General features: G+C 38.8%; 2 long non-coding RNA genes across 2 annotated transcripts; both read right to left on the bottom strand.

The window, feature by feature from the left end:
- Nucleotides 1-12,691: 12,691 nt before the first annotated feature.
- Nucleotides 12,692-17,922, bottom strand: LOC131550557 (uncharacterized). The gene is made up of 3 exons (XR_009273574.1): nt 16,991-17,922; nt 16,140-16,180; nt 12,692-16,044 (listed from the first exon to the last, which is right to left on the bottom strand). It is a non-coding gene; the product is annotated as an uncharacterized LOC131550557 (long non-coding RNA).
- A 1,161-nt stretch (nt 17,923-19,083) lies between these two features.
- On the bottom strand, nt 19,084-20,504 carry LOC131550558 (uncharacterized). The gene is made up of 3 exons (XR_009273575.1): nt 20,060-20,504; nt 19,739-19,893; nt 19,084-19,649 (listed from the first exon to the last, which is right to left on the bottom strand). It is a non-coding gene; the product is annotated as an uncharacterized LOC131550558 (long non-coding RNA).
- Nucleotides 20,505-23,863: the final 3,359 nt, after the last annotated feature.

The raw sequence follows: 23,863 nt of genomic DNA, 5'->3' as shown, positions 1-23,863 counted from the left end.
ATGCATTGTGCATGGTGACCCTCAGAGGACACTGGGACTAGACAAATAATGTACACGATCTTCTACTGAAAAAAAATAAATCAACTGAGTGTACTTGTAACGGGGCTGACGAGACGTGCAGATCCAAGTACAAGCTTTTATTAACAGGCATGGTCATAAATACAGGCAGGGTCGAGCAATGGCAAACAGGTATGGCAGGGACAAGACAAAGAGTAATCCTAGGGCAAGCGAAGGTCGACGATTAGCGAACAGTATCCAGTGGGCAAGGCAGAGAGATAATCCAGGGAACACAGGCTAGAATCCAATAGGGGTGCAAACAGTGTCCAAACGGCAAGGCAAGGGTTAATCCAGGGAACACGGGCTAGAACAAACACGGGGAAAACACAATCCAAAACAGGCAGGGGAAAACACAATCCAAAACAGGCAGGGGAAAACACAATCCAAAACAGGCAGGGGAAAACACAATCCAAAACAGGCAGGGGAAAACTAACAGGGGCTCTGTAGAGCTGCTACAGCCAGGGGAGCGGTAAACGCATACAATACTCGGCAACGAAGGAAACAAAGTCCAGGGTTTATATAAGGTGTGTGATCAGTGTGTGCGTGGGATCAGGTGTGCGTGTGATTAGTGCAATGAGTGATTGGTGACAGCTGTGATCAGTGTTGAATGATGGGAATTGGAGTCCATTGTGATGTGTGGTGTGAAGTCCATGTGGTGAGCGAGTGACCTCTGGTGGAGGGTGAATGGAAGTGCAGACCAGATTCGTGACAGTACTTTCATGTAATTAAACCATAAGTTCAACTATTGGTTCCGAAGCTGAAGGCAACGGCTATGATGGCACTGGGAGGCTGTATGTGGCTAAGAACAGATACTAAGGTCCTGAGGAATACCCTGTAGAAATTTTTAAATCTTTAGTGTCTTAATGCAAGAATCTACCAACAACAAACAACCACAGTTTATGCTGCAAAAAAAGAAGAATAAAAGTAAAAAACAAAAGTAAATTTAAAAGAGAGAGAGAGACCATTTAAATGTTTACATGCACTTGATTCTTAATACTGTGTGTCAATACTTGGATGATCAACAACTGTTTTGTGATAGCTGTTCATGAATCCTTGTTTGTCCTATATGCAGCTAAACTACTCATTGTTCTTCATAAAATCCAGATTTCCACACTGAGGACAACTGAGAGATTCTAGTAAAAAAAAAAAAAAAAAGTTAAACACACCAAAATTATTTGGTATTGCCCTCCAGAACTACAGAAGATATTTACATGTTTCAGAGAAGAGAAAGTAATTATAATTTAGACTGATCATCCATTTCAAAAAGGTTACACGCCCTGACTCTTAATCTAGTAATCATTGCAGCTTTGCCAGACGTGTGCACAGTGTCACACCCAATGAAAAAATATTTATACTAGTGCTGCTAATCGATTTAAATGAATTAACGAATTAATCGCACATTTTTCTGAAATTAATCGCGATTAATCCCACCTAACATTAAAGTTTTTAATTATACTTTTATTTTGCAATAATTTCACATTCAATCTTCGAATAAATGTAGAAACAACATATTAATATTTGTTTAATGCCATCTTTTTTTATGACTGAAGGCAAGTATCACTGATATCAACTGATGTCTCTATGAATTTTTTCCTAATATTTAACCATTGACTGTAGCCATTCAACATGCAGTATAATTGAGAGCTATCAATTGAACATTTATTAGACTTTAAAAAAGTGAACTTAAAACAATCTTCACATAGCCCCATTATAATAAATGTCATTTCATAACTGTGCCCTTCAGCAAGAAAATATAGCCTAATTTAATAAAGTTATCAAACACTAAATTCTAAATTAAATAAAGATAAAGTAAAACAGAAGTTATTGATTTCCTCTTTTTAATTTTGTTCTTTGCTTAACAGACATCACAGCAGCTGGTTATTATATGGCAAGCTGTTTTGACTTTTATTCATTCTCAGGATATGACTTCTTGATATCAACTATTCAGTTTTTACTAGTTAAAATGTTAATTCTTGATATCAGGAATTAGATTTCCACTAGTAACAATGGCTATTTTTGATATCAGCAATTGCATTTCCACTAGTAACAATGTTAATGTCTATGGCAAGCCGTTTTGACTTTTATTCATTCTCAGGATATGACTTCTTGATATCAACAATTAAATTTTCACTAGTTAAAATGTTAATTCTTGATATCAGGAATTAGATTTCCACTAGTAACAATGGTTATTTTTGATATCAGCAATTACATTTCCACTAGTAACAATGTTAAATCTTGATATCAACAATTAGATTTTCACTAGTTAAAATGCTAATTGTTGATATCAAGAATTAAATTGTTGATATCAAGAATTAAATTGTTGATATCTGTAATTGTATTTTCACTAGTTAAATGTCACCTTACACCGTGTCCTAACTACACGCGACGCGACGCCGCGACACGCGATAAAAGGTATCTTTTCCATGTTAATCAGAGTTTTTGTCCTAACTAGCCGCGACGGCGACACGCGAAATTTCTAATTTAGAAACGGGTTCTATTTCCGCGACGTCGCGGCTGAAAGACCCGCCCACACAGCGATCTCATTGGATGGAAGTTCTGTGAGTCATTATCATTAATCATCAAACATGGACGAGGAGAAACTGATTGTGGAAGTTCAAAAGTATTTAATTCTCTACGACAAATCCCACAAATTCCACAAAGATATAAGAAAAAAGGATTCCACTTGGAGAAGCATCGCTGAAGCACTGAATACTCATGGTAAGTTATAAGTTTAGACTTTTTCAGTTATGTTGTGCTAATGTTCTTACCTTACTGTGAAGCATCAATCTGTGTAAAATATAATGGAGGGAACCGCTTGTATGTTTAATGTTAAGTAATAGTAAGTAGAGTGACCAGACATGCTGATTTGAAGCGGTGTGTCCCTGTGTCCCCCAATATTATCTGTCTGCAATACCGGAGGCCGCACTTTCAGGACCGCAGTTGTAGGACCCTAGTTTTTTGTGACAGCGCCACCTACGGAGCCGGAGAACCGCAGTCCCAGGACCCTAGTTTTGGAGGACTGAAAAAAGTGCCACTAAGGCAGTATTTCCACCCAGTTTTAACTACATTAGAATTTTAGAGTTTTTTAAATGTTTTATTACACCCAAATAATACTTTTATTGCAATTAAACCTGGTTTCTAGGAATGTTGAGTAATTATTGGGTCTAAGTAGCATAATATAATAACTCAAGTAAAATAAACAAGGAATCATGGTATAGTCTTTTCAGTCTCTAGATCAACTACATTTTCAAGTACAGAGGGAAGACACAAGGATGACTCTGGTTGTAGATTTAAGATTGTGTATATTTTATATAAGACAGTACAAAACAGTTGAAGAGAAATTAATCATTTTTATTGAAAAAATACCACAAGTAAATTATTAATTATTGTTTGCATCAATCAAATTGTGTCAATTTATTTAATGTGTTTGATAAAACTATGTATGTTTGAGTGATTCTGATAACATTTTGATGTTTTGAAGTTTATTGGTCAGGAACAAGCATTCCTGCCTGAGAGTTGAAGTAATCAGCAAATTTCTCTCGCACACTTGTCGCCCAGGCTTGCTCTGTTGGGCCGTTCAGTCAGCCCCTCAAGGGCACATCTTCAGATGCCTCTCTTAGCCAGTGTTCTGCTTCACCTGGGCGTGTCAGCATGTTGTGCAGAATGCATGTTACCACAATCAAGGTGTCTGTGGTGTCTGGCATCAAGTTAATGTCCCTTTGGAAAATTCGCCAGCGGAGGATAGTATGCGAATGCTTTTTCCACTGTCATTCGGGCTCTGCTGAGGCGGTAATTGAAGTTTGCCTTCCGTCTCTCTAGATTCCTCCCTGGGTAGGGTCTCATTAAGTTGGGCTTGAGAGGAATGCAGCATCCCCAACCATTACAAAGGGAAGTCTTCCCAGGTCCTCAGCACCAGGCAAACACTGATCCTCTGGAACATTCAGTGTCTTCTCCTCATTCCTCTGCCTAGTGTGGAGTTGCTGTAGACACCTCCATCACTGTTTTTTCCAAAATCACCTACTTGGATTGCAGTGAATTTGTAGTTTGCATCAACAAGGGCAAGCAAATTGATGGAGAAGGAGCCTTTGTAATTATAAAAAAGGCTTCCAGATTTTGGTGGAGCAGTGATGCAGATGTGTTTACCATCTAGTGCCCCGATGCAGTTGGGAAACTGCCACCGATTTTCAAAGGACAGTGCTATGTCCTTCCACATTCCCTCTGTGGGCTTTGGGAGATATACTGGCAACATTCGCTTTTCAATGGCCCTACATGTCTCTTTGATACAGTCGGACACTGTCTGGACTCCAAGACGGTAGCAGTACGCCAGACTGTGCATCGAGTCTCCTGTTGCCAAATACCTGTAAATAAAAAAACACATTGTTAAAGTTGATGAATAATGCATTTCTGTTTGTTTCACAGATTATGAAAACCTAAAGTCAAAATGGAAAAATCTGCGAGACACTTTTGTGAGAATCTCAAGCAGACCACGTCTACCCAGTGGTTCAGGAGCAACTGTACAAAAGGAATGGAAATTCTATCCATATATGACATTCCTTTTGCCATATATTCAGCCAAGAATGTAAGTTTCTTTGTTCTTAAACTACAGTGTTCTGTTATATGTTGGTGCAAATATTGCTTGTATAATTTAGGTTATTTTTCTATTTGCTTTCCTTAGGTCAAGGAGCAACTTGGATGACTACAAACACACCAATGAATTTTCATGTGAAGAACAAGATGAAGATGGAGAAAATAAAGAAGAGAGAGAACAGTCAGCAGATGAGGGAGAAAGAGGAAGTGAGAGAGAATACACAGTAAGAAGAGAACAGCAAGGAAATGCAACATCAAGACCTAGAAAGAAGAGGTCCTCTGCCCAAATGGAAACCTCAGAGTTTAAAATTTCTTCAGCAGCCCATGCCGCATGAAGATCCTGATGAACTTTTTATTGAGTTTGGCACCTGAGCTGAGGAGAGTAACAGTAAATAAAGGGCAATTAAAAATCAAATTGATGTCACTCATTGTCAACTGGGATGAGGAGCAGCATCAGATGTCCAGGCAAATGTCTAATTATCAATATCCATCTCAATACCTCCCTCATGTGGAACCTCACAACTACATGCCTAATCTTACACACAGCCTGCCAAATCATCCTAATTTTTCACCTGCACCATCTCCTTCACAGTGTAGCTGGGGTAATTCACACAATTCCAAGTCTTGATGTGCACACACACATCTTCTGCAAGTATGGTCCTATCTTATTTCAGTATTTCATTGATGTTCAAAATGTGTTGAGGGTTTACACCCAGTTTCTCTTGTATCCACTAACATATACTGTTTAGAGAGTCATATTTAAACAAAACAAATTTTTCAGAAAACTGTTTCATATAGTTTTCCAAGTTTTGCCACAAACCATTAATTCTTTTCTACTACTGTTGTTTGGATTTGTTTTTTGTTTTTTTTAGTGTAAAGACTTTTGCAGAATATTTGTGTGATCTTTTATGAGGTTGATGTACAAATGTTGTGTTGAGCAATTTTAAACTCGTTACTGTGAAATAAACTACTTTGCAGATTATTTTTTTTCTGTATAGTTGTTTCTTCTATGCACAGTCATCTATTGACTTGTCTTGTATAATGTCATAAATTGCACCCCAAATGGAATTACAAAATAATTACATCAGTAATGTCAATTTCATATATTTATAATTGTGTTTGAGGCATTAATCTAATAACTTTAAAATAATAAAACATTTAATGATTTAACTGAAGAAGAATAAAAATGTGAATTCACGATTGCTTGGTATTTATACCACTTAAGACACATCATCTTTGACAATTTTGTAAAATATTTTTTACAGTGCATTTACTTACCTTAGTGTTACAGCAAGACGTTGTTGGGGCTCAACTGGAACACGGAATGATATGGTCTGCTTCCTCAGGTCTTCACCAATATAAGACAGCACATTCTCCATATCAGTGGACGACATACGGAAATAATTTAAAAACGTCGTTGTCCAGGTAAAGTTCCTGCACTAGGTTGTGGAAGGCCCCTTGCTCTGCTCTTCTTTTATTTATTGGATGCACCCACATCCTTGTTTTTCTCCCCTGTAATAAAAGAAAGGCGCTACTTTCTTCCTCCTCCAGAGCTCCTGTCTGACTCTCGGACCTTAATGAGAAAATAAATGCAATATTTCATATCTACATGTAATATAAGTAGTATTATTTTGGTCATTAAAAATCTCAGATGCTAAGTAGTTTTTTTTTCTTCTGTATTAAAACAGTTTGAGTTTGATAATTTTCTTTCCATAATAAAAGTGATGAGTTGTGTTTGAATTTCCTATGAACAACAACAAATAAACTGGTTGTCATATGAGAAAAATTGGCACTGATTGTGTACAAATTATTTATTTTTAGTTAAACTATCATTGTGCGTTACTTCAATAGCCACAATGAATGCGAGAATGGATAATTTACCTCAGATTTTGAAAACAAATTATTTATAGTTAAAACTGTGAATTCTGTGCAAATAAACAACAACTGTATTTCATAACAAAGTTTCTCTAACAGTCACCGAGTATGTATTTCTTAATAATGGGAATTATTTATTTATTTGATTATTTACTCACCCATTTTCAATGCGAGTGCGGTACTGCAGTGCGCTTCCAAAGAGAGCCCGCCCACCCGCTCTTCTGATTGGCTGTGATATTTGATTGATTCTGTCGCATCGCGTGTAGTGTGGACAGCCAAACTGCATTTCGCTGGAATCCTGTCGCGTCGCGTGTAGTTAGGACACGGTGATAGGCTGCCATTCAAAATCAATTGTTGATATCAAGAATTAATTTCTTACTAGTAACAATTTAATTCTTGATATCAGAAATACAATTCTTACTAGTAAAAATGTCTATTCTTGATATCAACAATTTAATTGTTGATATCAACAATTAAATTCTTGATATCAACTATTTAATTCTTGATATCAACAATTAAATTCTTGATATCAAGAATTTAATTTCTGATATCAAGAATTTCATTTCTGATATCAAGAATTTAATTGTTACTAGTAAGAAATTAATTCTTGATATCAACAATTGTTTTTGAATGGCAGCCTATGGTGACATTTAACTAGTGAAAATACAATTACAGATATCAACAATTTAATTCTTGATATCAACAATTAGCATTTTAACTAGTGAAAATCTAATTGTTGATATCCAGAATTAACATTGTTACTAGTGGAAATGTAATTGCTGATATCAAAAATAACCATTGTTACTAGTGGAAATCTAATTCCTGATATCAAGAATGAACATTTTAACTAGTGAAAATTGAATTGTTGATATCAAGAAGTCATATCCTGAGAATGAATAAAATTAAAATGGCTTGCCATAGACAATGTTCATTTCTGATATCTGAAAATGTATTTCTGATATCAACAATTGGGAGGGTAATTTTTGATATCAAGAATTAAATTGTTGATAACAGAAATTAAATTGTTGATATCAATAATTAAATTGTTGATATCAATAATTTAATTCTTGATATCAACAATTAAATTGTTGATATCAAGAATAGACATTTTTACTAGTAAGAATTGTATTTCTGATATGTGAAATTGGAATTTCAACTAGTAAGAAGTTAATTCTTGATATCAACAATTGATTTTGAATGGAAGCCTATGGTGACATTTAACTAGTGAAAATACAATTACAGATATCAACAATTTAATTCTTGATATCAACAATTAGCATTTTAACTAGTGAAAATGTAATTGTTGATATCAAGAATTAACATTGTTACTAGTGGAAATGCAATTGCTGATATCAAAAATAGCCATTGTTACTAATGGAAATCTAATTCCTGATATCAAGAATTAACATTTTAACTAGTGAAAATTTAATTGTTGATATCAAGAAGTCATATCCTGAGAATGAATAAAAGTCAAAACGGCTTGCCATAGCGGTCCATGTCCGTTAAGTATTCGGTGCAGAAGCAGCACGGACTCATTGTGCTTTCACACAGGACGCGTTTGCAGTCCACTCCTGATCCGCGGCTGTTAACCACAAACACAACATTTATCACAACATTTATTTTGATTTCAAATCCAAACGTTGTTAGCCTACTGAAAGTGCTTTTTCAGCATTGTAGTGATCACATTGTAGTGTAGTTTTATCACAGTACAGTTACACAATCTTTCATTCACGTTTAAACTCAATTAATATAAACAACTTATTCAATGCATTTGCCTTTTAGATTTGTACATTAAGTTGCTCAAGCAAGTGGAAACACATTTAAACACTGCATATAGCCTACTTTTCACAAATATTTTAAATTAAAACTAAGAAACAGTCGGCTCTCGTGCCTTTTGCATTTAAATCTTTATTACAAACAGTCCCGCGGGTCTTAAAGAACTTTGTTTTTCTACCGCCACAATACACAAGTGCATATGTTGCCTTGTTTATCTAAAAATGCACTTGTCTTTGTTTTAAACCTAGCCAAAAAGCCTGTGAAACACAGTAGACTTTAATTCAGTCGCGTAGCTACGGGTGGGCCTGGGTGGACGTTTTATTATGAAATCACCAGCGAAGCCCCGTTATTTCACTCTGATGTAATGCTTTTTAATAATCTTCCTTTAGTTAACGTTAGTTAATGCATTAACATTAGCAATACATTTGTTAAGTGTTTATTCATCTTTGTTAACCAGCTCAGGCAAATGTTAACAATGTTAACTTTTTAAATGTTAATTTTTAATTTTAATAATGTCCTATTAGTACAAATTTTTTAGGTGTTTGCCTGACGAAGGTCTCTGGACTGAAACGTTGTTTTTATTTTTATTAAATAAAGGGAATAACAGTGTGCAGATCTTTTTTACACTATTAGTAAATTTTGAAATGAACATTAACATAACAAATTACTAATGTTAATGCATGCTTAAGAAGTACTGTGTAATGAACCTTGGTGCTGTATTTTTTGTTGGCAATTTGACATCCCAGCTAACATAAGACCGGCCCACCGGTGGACGCCGCCCGCGGTTCACCGGCGTTTTGCTCATCGTTATTCCAGCGGACCACCAGCGGCAACCACCGCTTTTCCGACAGCAGTCCGCTGACGAGCCGCTGGTTTATAATTACTGTTTACTGGTGGTCCACGGTCGGTCAGTGGTTCATAATCAGTTCGATTACGCTAACCAAAATATCCTTGCACACAATAATGGATCAAAAACAATGTACAATAACAATTGCAAATGTATTTTCGGTGAACAGATTAAACATACAAATGCATACAGTATATTTATCAGATGGTTTTATCCAATGTGACTTTCAAATAGAAACATTCAATTCACATATGTCCATACAAAAGTCAACCACAAAATTAACCATGGTTTAACTATGATTGTTGTAGTAAATTCACAGTAACTACCATAACCATGGTCTTACTACAGCATAGTAGTAAACCTATAGTAACTACAAACTTCACCACCCAGATAGCAAAATTTGTCTGGCCCATCTCTGGGCCACAACCTTGCTTAGCTTCTGGCCCAGTTCTGGCTGGGTCCCCGGCCCGAAACTGGCACACACACTGAAAACCGACTCAAACTATTTCCTCTGGCCCAGATGCGGCCCACGCCCTGTAAAATGACTCTTATTTATTGACGTGGCCCAGATCTGGCCCGCATACTGTAGAGTGACTTCTATTATTTTATGTGGCCCAGGTCTGGCCCAGACACTTTAAGCCAGATCTGGCTGAGATTCGGCTTGGTCCCCGGGCCGAATGTGGCCCAGAAACTGCTAAATGTAATTCAGCAGTGAAACACAAATACAACCATTTAAAAACATTAAAAAGGCTTTAATTATAAAATTACCAAATAGTTTAATATAAATATATATGAACAAATTCACTACAGTATAAACATTCACACTTTTTAAACCACAAAGTAACAACTAAATGATATTTACTGTATATTTTATATATGAAGAGTTCATTTGCAGAAACAGATAACTTTTTAAAAATCATGTTTTTTCATTGTGCATTCCAATTAATCTCAATCAAACTGCATTCAGGTTATTTTGATTAGGCAAAGAATAACTAATAAATACTAGCTAACTAACACAAAACAAAAACACGATAACAAAAAACATGATTTTTAAAAATATTTAAAAACTGAGTTATCTGTTTTTGCAAATAAACTCTTCATATATAAAACATTATGTGTCATAATTCAGTTCAGTTCTTATCAAATGGTGTCAGTGCAGTCAAGTCAGTAATATTGCTGAATATTAGGTGTCTTCAACCAAGCGAGGCAAAAGGCAACAGTTACAAGGCTCAGTCAGGAAACAGTCTCGTCTGGCCAAACGAGTGAACGTGGTGTGATTATTCCAGGCTGCATCACAAGTCAGATTGTGGATTGATATCATTCAGAATATTTCATCCAACTTCTTCTGCTTGAAGAAACATCACGCCAGCAGGTGAAGCTGGTAGAAAGGGTCTGTGCAGAGGGCTTGTCTGGTTCTCGTAGTCTTTTCTGAGGATCTGTGCTGGGGCCATCAGTGAGGTCTTCACAGGGATCTGTCATCCAGCTGACATGGTCTCCGCTGACAGTCAGGGATGTGTTGTGGTCGCTCCTGGTGCAGGTACACCGTCTGGTCTGGATACCGACTGGATCAGCTGATTACTGTAACCTAGGGATAAGGGTGAGACAGTATATAAGCAACTAATATAAGCAATGTCAAGTCAAGTCACCTTTATTTATATAGCGCTTTTACAATACAGATTGTGTCAAAGCACTTAACAGTATCAAATTGGAGGATAGAGTGTCAGTAATGTATAATGATAAGATTAAACACTCAATTTTCAGTTAAAGGCATTTCATTATTGAATTCAGAGATGTCATTGTCTAGCTCAGTTTAGTTTAAATAGTATCTGTGCAATCAAATCGGCGAGCCAGAGGCGACAGCGGCAAGGAACCAAAACTCCCTCTGTGACAGAATGGAGAAAAAAAAACCTTGGGAGAAACCAGGCTCAGTCGGGCCAGTTCTCCTCTGACCAGGCGAAACCCGCAGTTCAAAAGTTTATATTTCTATTTTAATTTTGTTGCAATTTCTAACAATAGTAGTATTATGTAGTTAGGTATTTTATTTTATTTTAGTTATTTTGTTATTTTTGGTTGATATATCTGGGGATATATCTCTGGGGGTCATCTGGGTGTGCTGGTCTCCGCTGATGATCAGGGCTGTAGACATCATCTCTTGGTGCTGATCCACCATCTGATCGGATACGGACTGAGAAACAGACTAGGAAAGAAACAGACAAATATTAGCGTAGATGCCATTCAACTTACGATGTAACGAGTTACGAGTACATCGTGTGCTATGGGGAGTGTTCCCGGTTCCGGTTGATCTAATTAATGCAGCCTAACAATCCTTTAACGGATTTGAATAATAGAAGCGCATTAATGTGTTATGTGTAAGCCAGGCTAAAGAGATGGGTCTTTAATCTAGATTTAAACTGACAGAGTGTGTCTGCCTCCCGAACAGTGTTAGGTAGATTGTTCCAGAGTTTGGGTGCTAAATAGGAATAGGATCTGCCGCCCGCAGTCGATTTTGATATTCCAGGTATTATCAAACGGCCGGAGTTTTGAGAACGCAGCGGACGTGGAGGACTATAATGCGATAAGAGCTCGCTCAAGTACTGAGGAGCTAAACCATTCAGGGCTTTATAAGTAATTAACAAGATTTTAAAATATATCCGTTGCTTGATAGGGAGCCAGTGCAGTGTTGACAGAACCAGGCTAATATGGTCATATTTCCTGGTTCTAGTAAGGACTCTAGCTGCTGCATTTTGGACTAACTGTAGTTTGTTGATCAAGCGTGCAGAACAACCACCTAATAAAGCATTACAATAGTCTAATCTTGAGGTCATAAACACATGAATTAACATTTCTGCATTTGACGTTGAGAGCATTGGTCGCAATTTAGATATGCTTTTGAGATTAAAAAATGCAGTTTTACAGATGCTAGAAACATGGCTTTCAAATGACAGATTGCTATCGAACAGCACACCTAGGTTCCTGACTGATGAAGAAAAATTGACAGAGCAGCCGTCAAGTGTTAGATAATGTTCTAGGTTATTACATGTGGGGTTTTTTGGTCCGATAATTAACACCTCTGTTTTTTCAGAATTTAGCAGTAAAAAATTATTCGTCATCCAGTTTTTTATATCGACTATGCATTCCGTTAGTTTCTCAATTTGGTGTGTTTCACCGGGCCGCGAAGAAATATAGAGCTGAGTATCATCAGCATAACAGTGAAAGCTAACACCATGTCTCCTGATAATATCTCCCAAGGGTAACATTTGAACCATGCTAAGGCACTTCCACTAATGCCAACAAAGTTTTCTAGTCTATTCAAAAGAATGTTGTGGTCGATAGTGTCGAACGCAGCGCTAAGATCCAGTAGAACTAATAAAGAGATACAACCACGATCAGATGATAGAAGCAGGTCATTTGTAACTCTAATGAGAGCAGTCTCAGTACTATGATACGATCTAAATCCTGACTGGAATTCCTCACAGATATCATTTTCTCTAGGAAGGAATATAATTGTGAGGATACTACCTTTCTAGTATCTTTGACAGAAAAGGAGATTTGAGATCGGTCTGTAATTAACTAGATCTTTGGGGTCAAGTTGTGTTTTTTTAATGAGAGGCTTAATAACAGCCAATTTGAAGGTTTTGGGGACATATCATAATGACAATGATGAATTAATAATAGCCAAAAGAGGATCTATGACTTCTGGAAGCAGCTCTTTTAGTAGTTTAGATGGAATCGGGTCTAACATACATGTTGTTGGTTTAGATGATTTAAAAAGTTTATACAATTCTTCCTCTCCCACAGTAGAGAATGAGTGGAATTGTTCCTCAGGGGATCTATAGTGCGCTATCTGATGCGATACTGTAGCTGACGGCTGCAAGGATACAATTTTATCTCTGATAGTATCGATCTTGGAAGTGTAGTAGTTCATAAAGTCATTACTGCTATGCTCTTGGGACATGCCAACACCTGTTGATGCTTGATTTTTCGTTAATTTAGTTACTGTATTGAATAAATACTGAGGGTTATGTTTGTTTTCTTCTAGAAGAGACAAAAAGTAATCAGATCTAGCAGTTTTTAATGCTTTTCTGTAGGATAGGGTACTTTCCCGCCAAGCTAAACAAAATACCTCTAATTTAGTTTTCCTCCAGCTGCGCTCCATTTTCCGGACTGCTCTCTTTAGGGCGCGGGTGTGCTCATTATACCACGGTGTTGGACTCTTATCCTTAATCTTCCTTAAGCGTAAAGGAGCAACCGCATCTAAAGTGCTAGAAAAGAGAGAGTCCATAGTTCCTGTTACATCATCAAGTTGTTCTGAGCTATTGGATATGCTGAGGAACTGAGATAAGTCAGGAAGATTATTTATAAAGCAGTCTTTTGTGGTAGAAGTGATGGTTCTACCATATTTGTAACAAGAAGTTGGCTTTACAGCTTTAGCTATATGGAATATACAGGAGACTAGATAATGAGCTGAGATATCATCGCTCTGCTGTAAAATTTCAACGCCACTGACATCAATTCCATGTGACAGTATTAAATCTAGAGTATGATTTCGACAATGAGTAGGTCCTGACACGTGTTGTTTAACACCAATTGAGTTTAGAATGTCTATAAATGCTGATCCCAACGAATCTCTTTCATTATCAACATGGATATTAAAATCACCAATGATTAGTTGACTTTAGTTTAGACTTTATCTGCAGTCAGTACTAACTCCGATAGAAGATCAGAAAATTCTTTAATAAAGTCTGTATGGTGCCCTGGTGGCCTGTATACAGTAGCCAGTACAAACATCACAGGGGATTTAATCATTAACACTTGTTTCTTTGGATAACGTTATATGAAGCACCATTACTTCGAACGAATTATACTTGAAACCCGACCTCTGAGAGATACTGAAAATATTTCTATAAATTGTAGCAACACCTCCCCCTTTACCTTTTGGACGCGGTTCACGTTTGTAACAGTAATCTTGGGGTGTAGACTCGTTTAAAGTAATGTAATCATCTTGTTTTAGCCAGGTTTCTGTCAGACAAAGCACATCTAGTTTATGGTCAGTGAACATATCATTTACAAAAAGTGCTTTTGAAGAAAGGGATCTAATATTCAATAAGCCAAGCTTTATCATGTGTTTATCTGTATTATATCGGTTTTTTATTTGTTGAACATCAATTAAATTGTTACTATTACTTTGGTTTGGATGTTTTCTGTATTTTCTAGTTCGGGGAACAGACACAGTCTCTATAGTGTGATATCTAGATGAAAAAGTTTCTATGTGCTGAGAGTTAACTGACTTTGGTGACGTGAGGTGGCTAGCAGACGATCGGTTTAGCCAGTCTGTCTGCTTCCTGACCTGGGCTCCAGTTAGTCAAGTACAAACTCTAAGACTATGTGCCATATTTCTAGAGAGAAGAGCGGCACCACCCCAGGAGGGATGAACACCATCTCTTTTCAACAGGTCAGGTCTGCCCCAAAAATTCTTCCAATTGTCTATAAAGCCTATGTTATTTTGCGGGCACCACTTAGACATCCAGCCATTAAGTGACGACAGTCTGCTATGAATGTCATCACCCCGGTAAGCATGGAGCGGACCAGAGCATATTACAGTGTCTGACATCGTACTTGCAAGTTCACACACCTCTTTAACATTATTTTTGGTGATCTCCGACTGGCGAAGTCGAACATCATTTGCGCCGACGTGGATAATCTTACTGAATTTACGTTTAGCATTAGTCAGCACTTTTAAATTTGCCAAGATGTCAGGCGCTCTGGCTCCTGGTAAACAATGGACTATGGTGGCTGGTGTCTCTATTTTCACGTTCCGCATAACAATAGAATCGCCAATAACTAGAGCACTTTCATCAGGTTTCTCAGTGGGTGCTTCACTGAGTGGGAAGAACCTGTTTGATGTTCTGATCGGAACGGAAGAGTGGTGTTTTGACCCGCGACTATGCCGCCTCACTGTCACCCAGTTGCCCTGCTGCACGGGCTCAACCGAAACCGAACAATGTACAGGACTCCCTGAACTAGTCGCATCCAAAGCAGTATCTACAGCCCTCACATTCTTACTGTCCTCAACTAAAGTTTGGATGCGTGTCTCTAGTTCTAAAACCTTCTCTGTCAGCCTAACTATTTCCCTGCATTTATCACATGTGAATCCCTCGCTGCTGACAGAGACGGATAAACTATACATGTGGCAGACAGTGCAAACAACAATAGCAGGAGAAGAAGCCATTACTCACCGTGATTGATGAATGATACCAACTTAACTTACCACTTACCACTGTTGTTTGATGAGCTCGTGAAAAACGGAGCGAGGAAAAAATAAAATAATAATAGGCGCGAATAGAAATGCAAATGGAACCGCGAGTGACAAGCTAACGGGCTAACAAGCTGCACTCGCGGTTTTTAAAGGCGAACGATCAAATTAGTTAGATTAGTTTGAAAGATAACACCAGAAATATGGTGGGAATTAAGTTATATATTATCACTTTAGACAAAAGGGATTGAAAGTAAGGTAGAGATTCAATAAAAAGCGAAGGTACACGGAGCTACAAACACAAACCTCTCAGCAGCACAACAGACTGAAGCAATCGAAGCACATTCAAAGTCAAAGTTGTAAGAAGAATGATGTCATTCTTCTTACAAATTAACAAGTACATTAGATATTATAGGAAGTGTTGCTGCTTACCCTAATTGGTGCAGCATAAAGATCCTTTAAGAGATTTGAATTATAGAAATGTGATTGTGTGTCATGTGTATGGAAGGTTAAAGAGATGGGTCTTTTAAACTCACAGAGTGTGTCTGCCTCCTGAAGTCCACCCTTTTGATCAGCTGGACCCACCTCTTCAGTCCCCTTGAACTCCATTTCAGCAGCATTAGCTTGAAAGTTTTTTCCAAATTGCAGCCTTGAAATATGTATAAATATATATTGTAAGGTAATTATTTAATCTTAAGCATTACAGTTTTTTACAATCATTATAACCAGACCCAGAATTCGCACCTTATAAGTCTGATGAATGTTCATGCAGCAGCTCAGAATTTCTGTAAAAAAAAAAAGTCATTGCATAAAAGTTTAATCTGAACACTATATATAAATTTGTTTGCTCATAATAATCCCCACCACAGTAAAATAAGTATGATTTTAATCACATCACACGGCATATCTATGCTTCAAAAGTTTTCATTCACTCTAAAAACTGAACCTGCTCAAGTGCAGCAGACAGATTATCTCCGTTCAAGAACAAAAGATGATGCACTTACATTTTACGGCTCTCTTACGTATCTATAGTGTTTTTCTCTGTCAGAGCTTCCCACACGGCAGTGTTACCACAAAATAAATATTATTATTAAATTCAGATTGCACATATTGAATTGTCTTAGCAGGTGTAATGCTACAACAGCGCTCAGATTGATTCACAAACAAATGACTCATTTGAATGGTTAAGTGAATCAAATCAGAGAGTCACTCGTATAGATGTTTATGGCGCCAGCAGCGCAGTCTGACTCCTTTGATAGCAATCAATCACTCGTTGAAAAAGACGAATCGAATGAATTCTAGCAAACAAAATAGAATTTAACTCATTAAAATGTAATTATACCTAACATTATCGTGCACTGGATACAGCTCATCGGTTTTTCATATTAAAAAATTACATATTGTTTTCCTAAAGAGACCGCCTGACAGTTAGGCCTAACGTTACTCATCAACACTCAATATATCCGGGACCGAACGGTTTTTCTGACGCTATTATCATCGCAAACCTAACAGAAACCATCTAAAACCTATACTCTTAGTGGCATTTAAACATCAAACAACACTAGATTGATCATTAAATGAATTAAATAACTTACCAGTTTGCAGCTGAAGATAATTCCTCTTGAGAACTGTGCCCGCCGAAATCTCCTCAGGATTAACCGCCAAATCTCTCTCTCAGGCGGCTTTCATTCTAGCAGCGGCCCGCCGGAGACAAAACCAGCTCGGGCCTGAGGTAGATACACACAACTACGCCGAGTGCGGACCTGCCGCACGTACAACAGCTTTCAGCCGAGATCGGCCCAGAGAGAAAAAGCAGTCTGTCAGCCAGAAGTGTTTTGTAGAGTCGGCGCGGCTCTGGCCCATTATCTTCTCACCGAGGTCGTGACTGAGCCGACAGTGCCGCATTTCAGCCATGAATCGGCCCGAGTGTGCTTGCTATCTGGTTTCAAAAACTATGGTTACCACAGTTTTACTCCAGCATTACTAAAATATTACTATTGTAGAACCATGATATCAAAACCTTAGTTTGAGAAAAACTAAAAAACCCTGATTACTACAGTTATGATTACTAGTTTTACCATAGTAAAAACATGGTTAACTGTTGTAAGGGTACACTGCTTTTCACAATCAAAGCAGCTTTAGAAAATGTCAAGGTTTCAAAAAAAAAAAAAATCCTATCAACAGCATGAGGTGACTGTGACTCAATGGGGAGCATCTTCTGGCAACAAATTAATATGTCAATAACTCTAAGATAATACAAGTTATGTGTTCAAAGTCATGTTCAGTTAAACAGACAACCATTAAAGGGTAAGTTTGGTGAATTTAAATCCACTTTATACTGTCACAAAGTCTGTAATATGTAAATAAACAATACTCGGATAATGCTAAATATTATTTGTCTGACAAATAAATGGGTATATCTCATGGAACTCAGAAAAATATTAAATATTGTTTGTTCACATATATTACCATCATAGTAACAATACAAAGTGGGTTGAAAATCACTCGATGTATGCTTTAAGGCAATGATTACAATATATAACATTTGTCAGGTTGGTATGGGGTCTGGGGTCTTCATCTTCATCTGAAGTAACCACAAGTGAGGCTGGATCCAAGCTGTAGTAACACTGGGATGGGAAACCTGAGAGATAGAAACAGGAAAACAAAAGGAGAAGAATTAGCATAGATGCTGTTCATATTATTTCAGGCAAAAGATGATCATACGCATTTATTACTAGAGTACAAGGTTATGAGTTGTTATGTGAATGCTTGGCTAAAAGATGTATTTTTAATCTAGATTTAAACAGAGAGAGTGTGTCTGAGCCCCAAATATTATCAGAAGGCTATTCGAGAGTTTAAGAGTAAAATGCGAAAAATTAATGCCTCCTTTATTGGACTTTGATATTCTGGGTACTGACAATAGTCCAGAGTTTTGTGACATTATTTAGCTTACTTTTCTATAATTTGGTTAAATCGCAATCTGATTTTATTCTATATCCCTTAGTAAGCATATCATTTGTCCTCAGTATTCAGGAAAACACACAGTCTCACTCTAAAAAGTAGTTTTATAGTCCATTCAAATAAAATGTTTTAATTGCTCAAACATTTAGAAGACTACAGCAAGTTATGTCAATTAAAATTTAACACTTTACTCCATGTGTTTTATATGTTACCTCAACTAAGATTTATTATTTGGGCATCATAAGAAATTGCGGGGGAACTAAAACATATATTTTTATAGTTTAACAAAATTATTAAAAATGATTAACTGGTGTTTATCAATCACTAATAACACACAATTTACAACACATAATAGCCATTATTTAATAACAATCTCCATTTATAAAATTTGTCATACAGACTAAACATACAGGCTTAAAGAAAAAAAGTCACCTATATATATGTATACATCTCGGATGGCCTAAGGGTCAGTAAATTAACAGCAAATTTTGATTTTTGGGTGAACTATCCCTTTAAAGCTCCAGCTGACAAACATTACATCCGTAATACAACTGCAAAATTCAGTTTAAACTTTAATGAAGTAAGAAAAACCTAAACAAGCTCAACAAAATGTTAGCAAACAAACATTTACAAATATTACTACTGTTAACAATTACATCTTTAAAATGAGGCAGAAGTCACAAAAAAAAAAAAAAAAAAAAATGAAGCAGGAGTTACAGTATATAAAATCAAGTCAAGTCACTTTTATTTATAATGCACTTTATACAATACTGATCGTGTCAAAGCAGCTTTACAGTCAAACAGGAAAATAGTTTGTTAATAATGCAAGAGGACAATAACAAGTCATTTTTCCAGTTAAAGTCAGTTCATTGATGATTCAATGAAATCATCATTTAGTTCAGCTCTCTTCCAATAGTGTCTATGCAATCAGCCAAGCGTCCCCAAATAAGCAAGCCAAAGGTGATAGCGGCAAGGACTCAAAACTCCATTGGTGACAGAAACTGAGTAGAAAACCTTGGGAGAAACCAGGCTCAGTTGAGGGGCAGTTCTCCTCTGGCCAGATGAAACCAGCATGGCATGGTATAATTCCTGCACAGGTCAGATTGAGCAGAGGACTTGTCTGGTTCTCGTGGTCTTGTCCCGATGGCCAACGAGGTCTTCACTGGGGATCTGTCTCTGGAGCTCATCTAGCTGACATGGTCTCCGCTGACATTCAGTGCTGTAGAGGTCGTCTCTAGGTGCTGATCCACCATCTGATCTGGATACGGACTGGATCTGGGTGGCTATGGTGACCTCGGAATAAGAATGAAACAGACTAATATAAGCGCACAATGAAGCACATTTTAATTGTAGTAAACACTCTAAAAATTTACACACATTACCTGGAATGAAAACAATAAACTCCTAGTCTTGAAGCTACACACAGTATGTAGTTGCAGTGGAGCGGTCTGGTGTTTGGTGCCTTGGAAGAACTGACTGGGTTGCATCTGAAATCTTGCAGTGATGACAAAGCACCAATGAAACCGTTGGCCACACCCTGATGGAGAAAGAAAAGTACATTTTAAGTTAAAAAAAAGTTAAATTATATCCACTTAACAACTCATAAAACACTTTCTAAATGTCCACTCAAAAAAGTTGGATATGTTGCATGATTTTCTCGTTAAATTTAGTCTAAAAAATAACATTTATTTAGTGAAACTCACCTGACTTGTGAACTTGACAAGATGGCAGCACTGTTTCTCCCGCGAAGTCACTCAGGCTCGTGCACGTGCAGAATGATCTCAGTGTTGGCTGGATTTGTTTTTATTAGTTTAGTCAACATTTAGCTGTCACGTCTGACCGGAGAGACAAACACTGGGTAAGTAGTAACACTCCTTTTTTATTAATGTCCAACAGAAAGAGAGCCTGGTTGTTTCTTGACGCAGTGAGTTCTGCGCGTACTCGGCCCAGGGCAAATACTGGCTCCAGCTGTCTTGGTGTCGATGACAATAGGCGCGGAGGTAGCGCCCGATCTCTTGGATTTTACGTTCGGTCTGGCCATTGGTTTGTGGGTGATAACCTGAGGAAAGGCTGACAGATACTCCTAATAGACGGAAGAAACCACGCCAGACCCTGGAGATGAATTGAGGTCCTCTGTCTGAAACAATATCTTCTGGTAGGCCGAAGTTTAGAAAGACATTTTGGAAGGCAAGGCAAGTTTATTTATATAGCACATTTCATACACAATGGTAATTCAAAGTGCTTTACATAAAAGGAAGTGAAATAGTCATTAAAAATAATAAGAGATTAAAAATAATAAAAATCACAACAATAAAAACAAAGTGATTTAAAAATTGATTTTAAAAGAATTTAAAACATTTAAGGATAGAGAGTGATTATACATAGTGCAATCAGTTCTGACGTAGCACAGTGCTCATTCAACAAATGCACAGCTAAACAGATGAGTTTTGAGTCTGGATTTAAAAGTGGCTAATGTTTTAGCACATCTGATCTCTTCTGGAAGCTGGTTCCAACTGCGGGCGGCATAATAGCTAAAAGCAGACTCCCCTTGTTTTGTGTGAACCCTTGGTATTTCTAACTGACTCGATCCTAATGATCTGAGTGGTCTGTTAGGTTTATATTCAGTGAGCATATCTCCAATGTATTTAGGTCCTAGGCCATTTAGAGATTTATAAACGAGTAAAAGTACTTTAAAATCAATCCTAAATGTAACCGGAAGCCAGTGTAAGGACCTGAGGACTGGTGTGATATGCTCAAATTTTCTGGTTCTAAGATGTATAGGGGGTTGTAAAATGCCAGTGTTTACAAGTCTTGTCATAGCCGTATCTGGGGTAGAGGATGCTACCGCAGCAATACAAGATACTCGTGACAATCTGATGTCTCGAGTGCCTTTGGGTCTCGCTCCCTGTTTGTGCCATCGATTAGTCTGTCGATCAGCTTGTTCTTCTACACTTTGTATAAACTGTTGAGATTCACTAGATTCATAGGACTCACCGGCTGTATGCCGCGGGGGTCTGTGATGCCGATCTGCTGTGTGTTCCACCTGTTTTGGAGGTCCAGCAAGTAACTTTGTTTCAAGAACCGCAATCCTTTGTAGAAGTCTGTGGCAGTTCATGCAGCAAGTAGATTCCACAAGGGGCATTTTCTTTCCCGTCTGTTTGAATGTAGGCAGCTGTGTTTACCCGTCTCTGGAATGTAAACTGCTGGCAGTGGGAGGCAAAGAGTCTTCCTTTTCTAAAAACTGTGTTGTTTGAGCACTGTGCTGATATGCTGAAGTTAAAATCTTAGAGAAATCTGAGAAAAGTGCATAAATATGGAGCGAAGCGCAGAGCAATAAGCAGGAGTGTCCGAACAGTAGCGAAGCCAGAAGCAGAAGAGAGTTTTGGCAGTTTCGAAGGCAGTGGGCAGCCCCCGTAGAGGGATTAGTTTGCAGGCCTTCGAGAATCTGTTTACTACGACTAGTATGGTAGTGAAGTCGTTGGAAGGTGGGAGGTCAGTGGCAAAATCCACCCCGATATGGGACCAGGGTCGGCGTGGAATCGGTAATGGAACCAGTTTGCCCTCCGGTAAGTGGCGTGGAGTGGATGTGATGGCGCAGACCGAACAGCCCTTGACGTAACGGGCGACATCCTGAGCCATGCTGGGCCACCAGTATTTGTTCCGGAGGAGCAAGAGGGTTCGTTGGCTGCCGGGTGACCTGATCCCGGAGATGTGGATGGAGTCCAGCAAGGGAGGCGTAAGGTGGTAGGTACGTACTGCTTCCCTTCTGGACCTCCCGGCGGAGCAGGTTCAGTTTGAGTGGCGGCATGGATCTGATCATCCACCCTCCATAGAATGGGGCACGCAAACACTTTGGGTGAGAGAATGGATTCCGGGTTCTCAGGTGATGGGTCTGGTTGGTGTAAACGGGATAGAGCATCAGCTTTGAGTTTCTTGTGGCCTGGACGGTAAGTGATCGTGAAGTGGAATCGGGTAAAGAACAGGGCCCATCGGGCTTGTCGTGGGTTTAGACGTTTGACTTCGCGAAGGTATTGAAGGTTCTTATGGTCGGTTATTACTTCGAAGGGGTGTTGCGCGCCCTCCAGCCAGTGCCGCCACTCTTCCAGTGCGAGTTTGATGGCCAGTAGCTCGCGGTTACCGATATCATAATTCTGCTCCGCCGGGGACATCGTTTTGGAAAAGTAGGCGCATGGATGGAGTACAGGGGGTTCACCCTTCCGCTGGGATAACACGGCACCGATTCCCACCGTAGAGGCGTCCACCTCCACTACAAAGCTGCGGCTTGGATCCGGATGGGTCAATGTCGGAGCGGTGCAGAAAGAGGATTTCAGCTGATGGAAGGCTTGTGTGGCTTGAGGTGTCCAGGTGAGTGTTTTGGGCTTACGTTGGAGGAGAGAAGTCAGGGGAGCCGACAGATGGCTATAATGGGCGATGAAGCGCCGATAGAAATTAGCGAACCCTAGAAACCTCTGCAATTCCTTGATGGTGGATGGTCGAGGCCAGTTCCTTACGGCGTCCACCTTGGCGGGATCCATCCGTACTCCTTCAGCGTCTATGATATATCCTAGGAAGTGGATTTGGGTCTGGTGGAATTCGCACTTCTCGAGTTTGAGATAAAGGTGATGTTGACGGAGGCATTGGAGTACTTGGGCTACATGGTTTTGATGTTCTTCGAGGTTAGGTGAGTAAATTAGGATGTCGTCTGTGAGGCATTTTTTGAAGCAGGAGTTACTCCAACGAAGGATCTCTCCTGAGTTCCAATGCACGTCTGGATGGTGTTTGGCGAGCCAGGGTCGGCCTAGAACCACGTCCACAATGGCCTTTTCCAGAACGAGAAAGGAGATCTGTTCTTCGTGGAAGTGTCCGATGCGGAGAGTGATTTCCGGAGTGTGATGCCGCACTAACCCCCTGCTTAGTGGTTTGCCTTGAATCGTGGTGATTTGATAAGAGGTGACGCTCCGGAGCCGAGGGAGTTGGATTTGGTGGAAACTGGCCGATGAGATGAAGTTTCCCAAGGCCCCGGAGTCGATGAGAATTTTGACTGGAAAAGATTGGTTCAGGTAAATGATTTGGGCATCACCATGTGGAATTTCAGAGACATCAGGGTGAAGATGGACCGTACTCACCGTCGAATTCGTGGGGCGAATTGGGCAGGAAGGCAACGAGTGATTTTCTGACCCGCAATACATACAGAGGTGTTGGATCATCCGGCGAGACCGTTCCTCTGGAGACAGGTGGTAGCGACCCAGTTGCATGGGTTCGGATGGAGTAATTTTAGGTGCGGCAGTGGCTGAGGCGTCTTCAGCGTGGCAAGCCTTCAGATGTTGAGAGATGTGCAGCGATTTTTATAGGAAGCTCTCTAGTCCCACCGTGTCATCGATGATAGACATTTGTTGTCTGATGGAGGGTTCGAGACCCCGTCGGAATGCGGCCAAGAGCGCAATTTCGTTCCACCCACTACTTGCGGCTAGAGTGCGAAATCGAACGGTGTAGTCGTGAATGGACAG

Source organism: Onychostoma macrolepis, chromosome 12, assembly GCF_012432095.1.
Source record: "Onychostoma macrolepis isolate SWU-2019 chromosome 12, ASM1243209v1, whole genome shotgun sequence".
NCBI classification, from domain to species: Eukaryota; Metazoa; Chordata; class Actinopteri; order Cypriniformes; family Cyprinidae; genus Onychostoma; species Onychostoma macrolepis.
The sequence above is the reverse complement of the archived record's forward strand: the minus strand, read 5'-3'. Positions and strand labels throughout refer to the sequence as shown.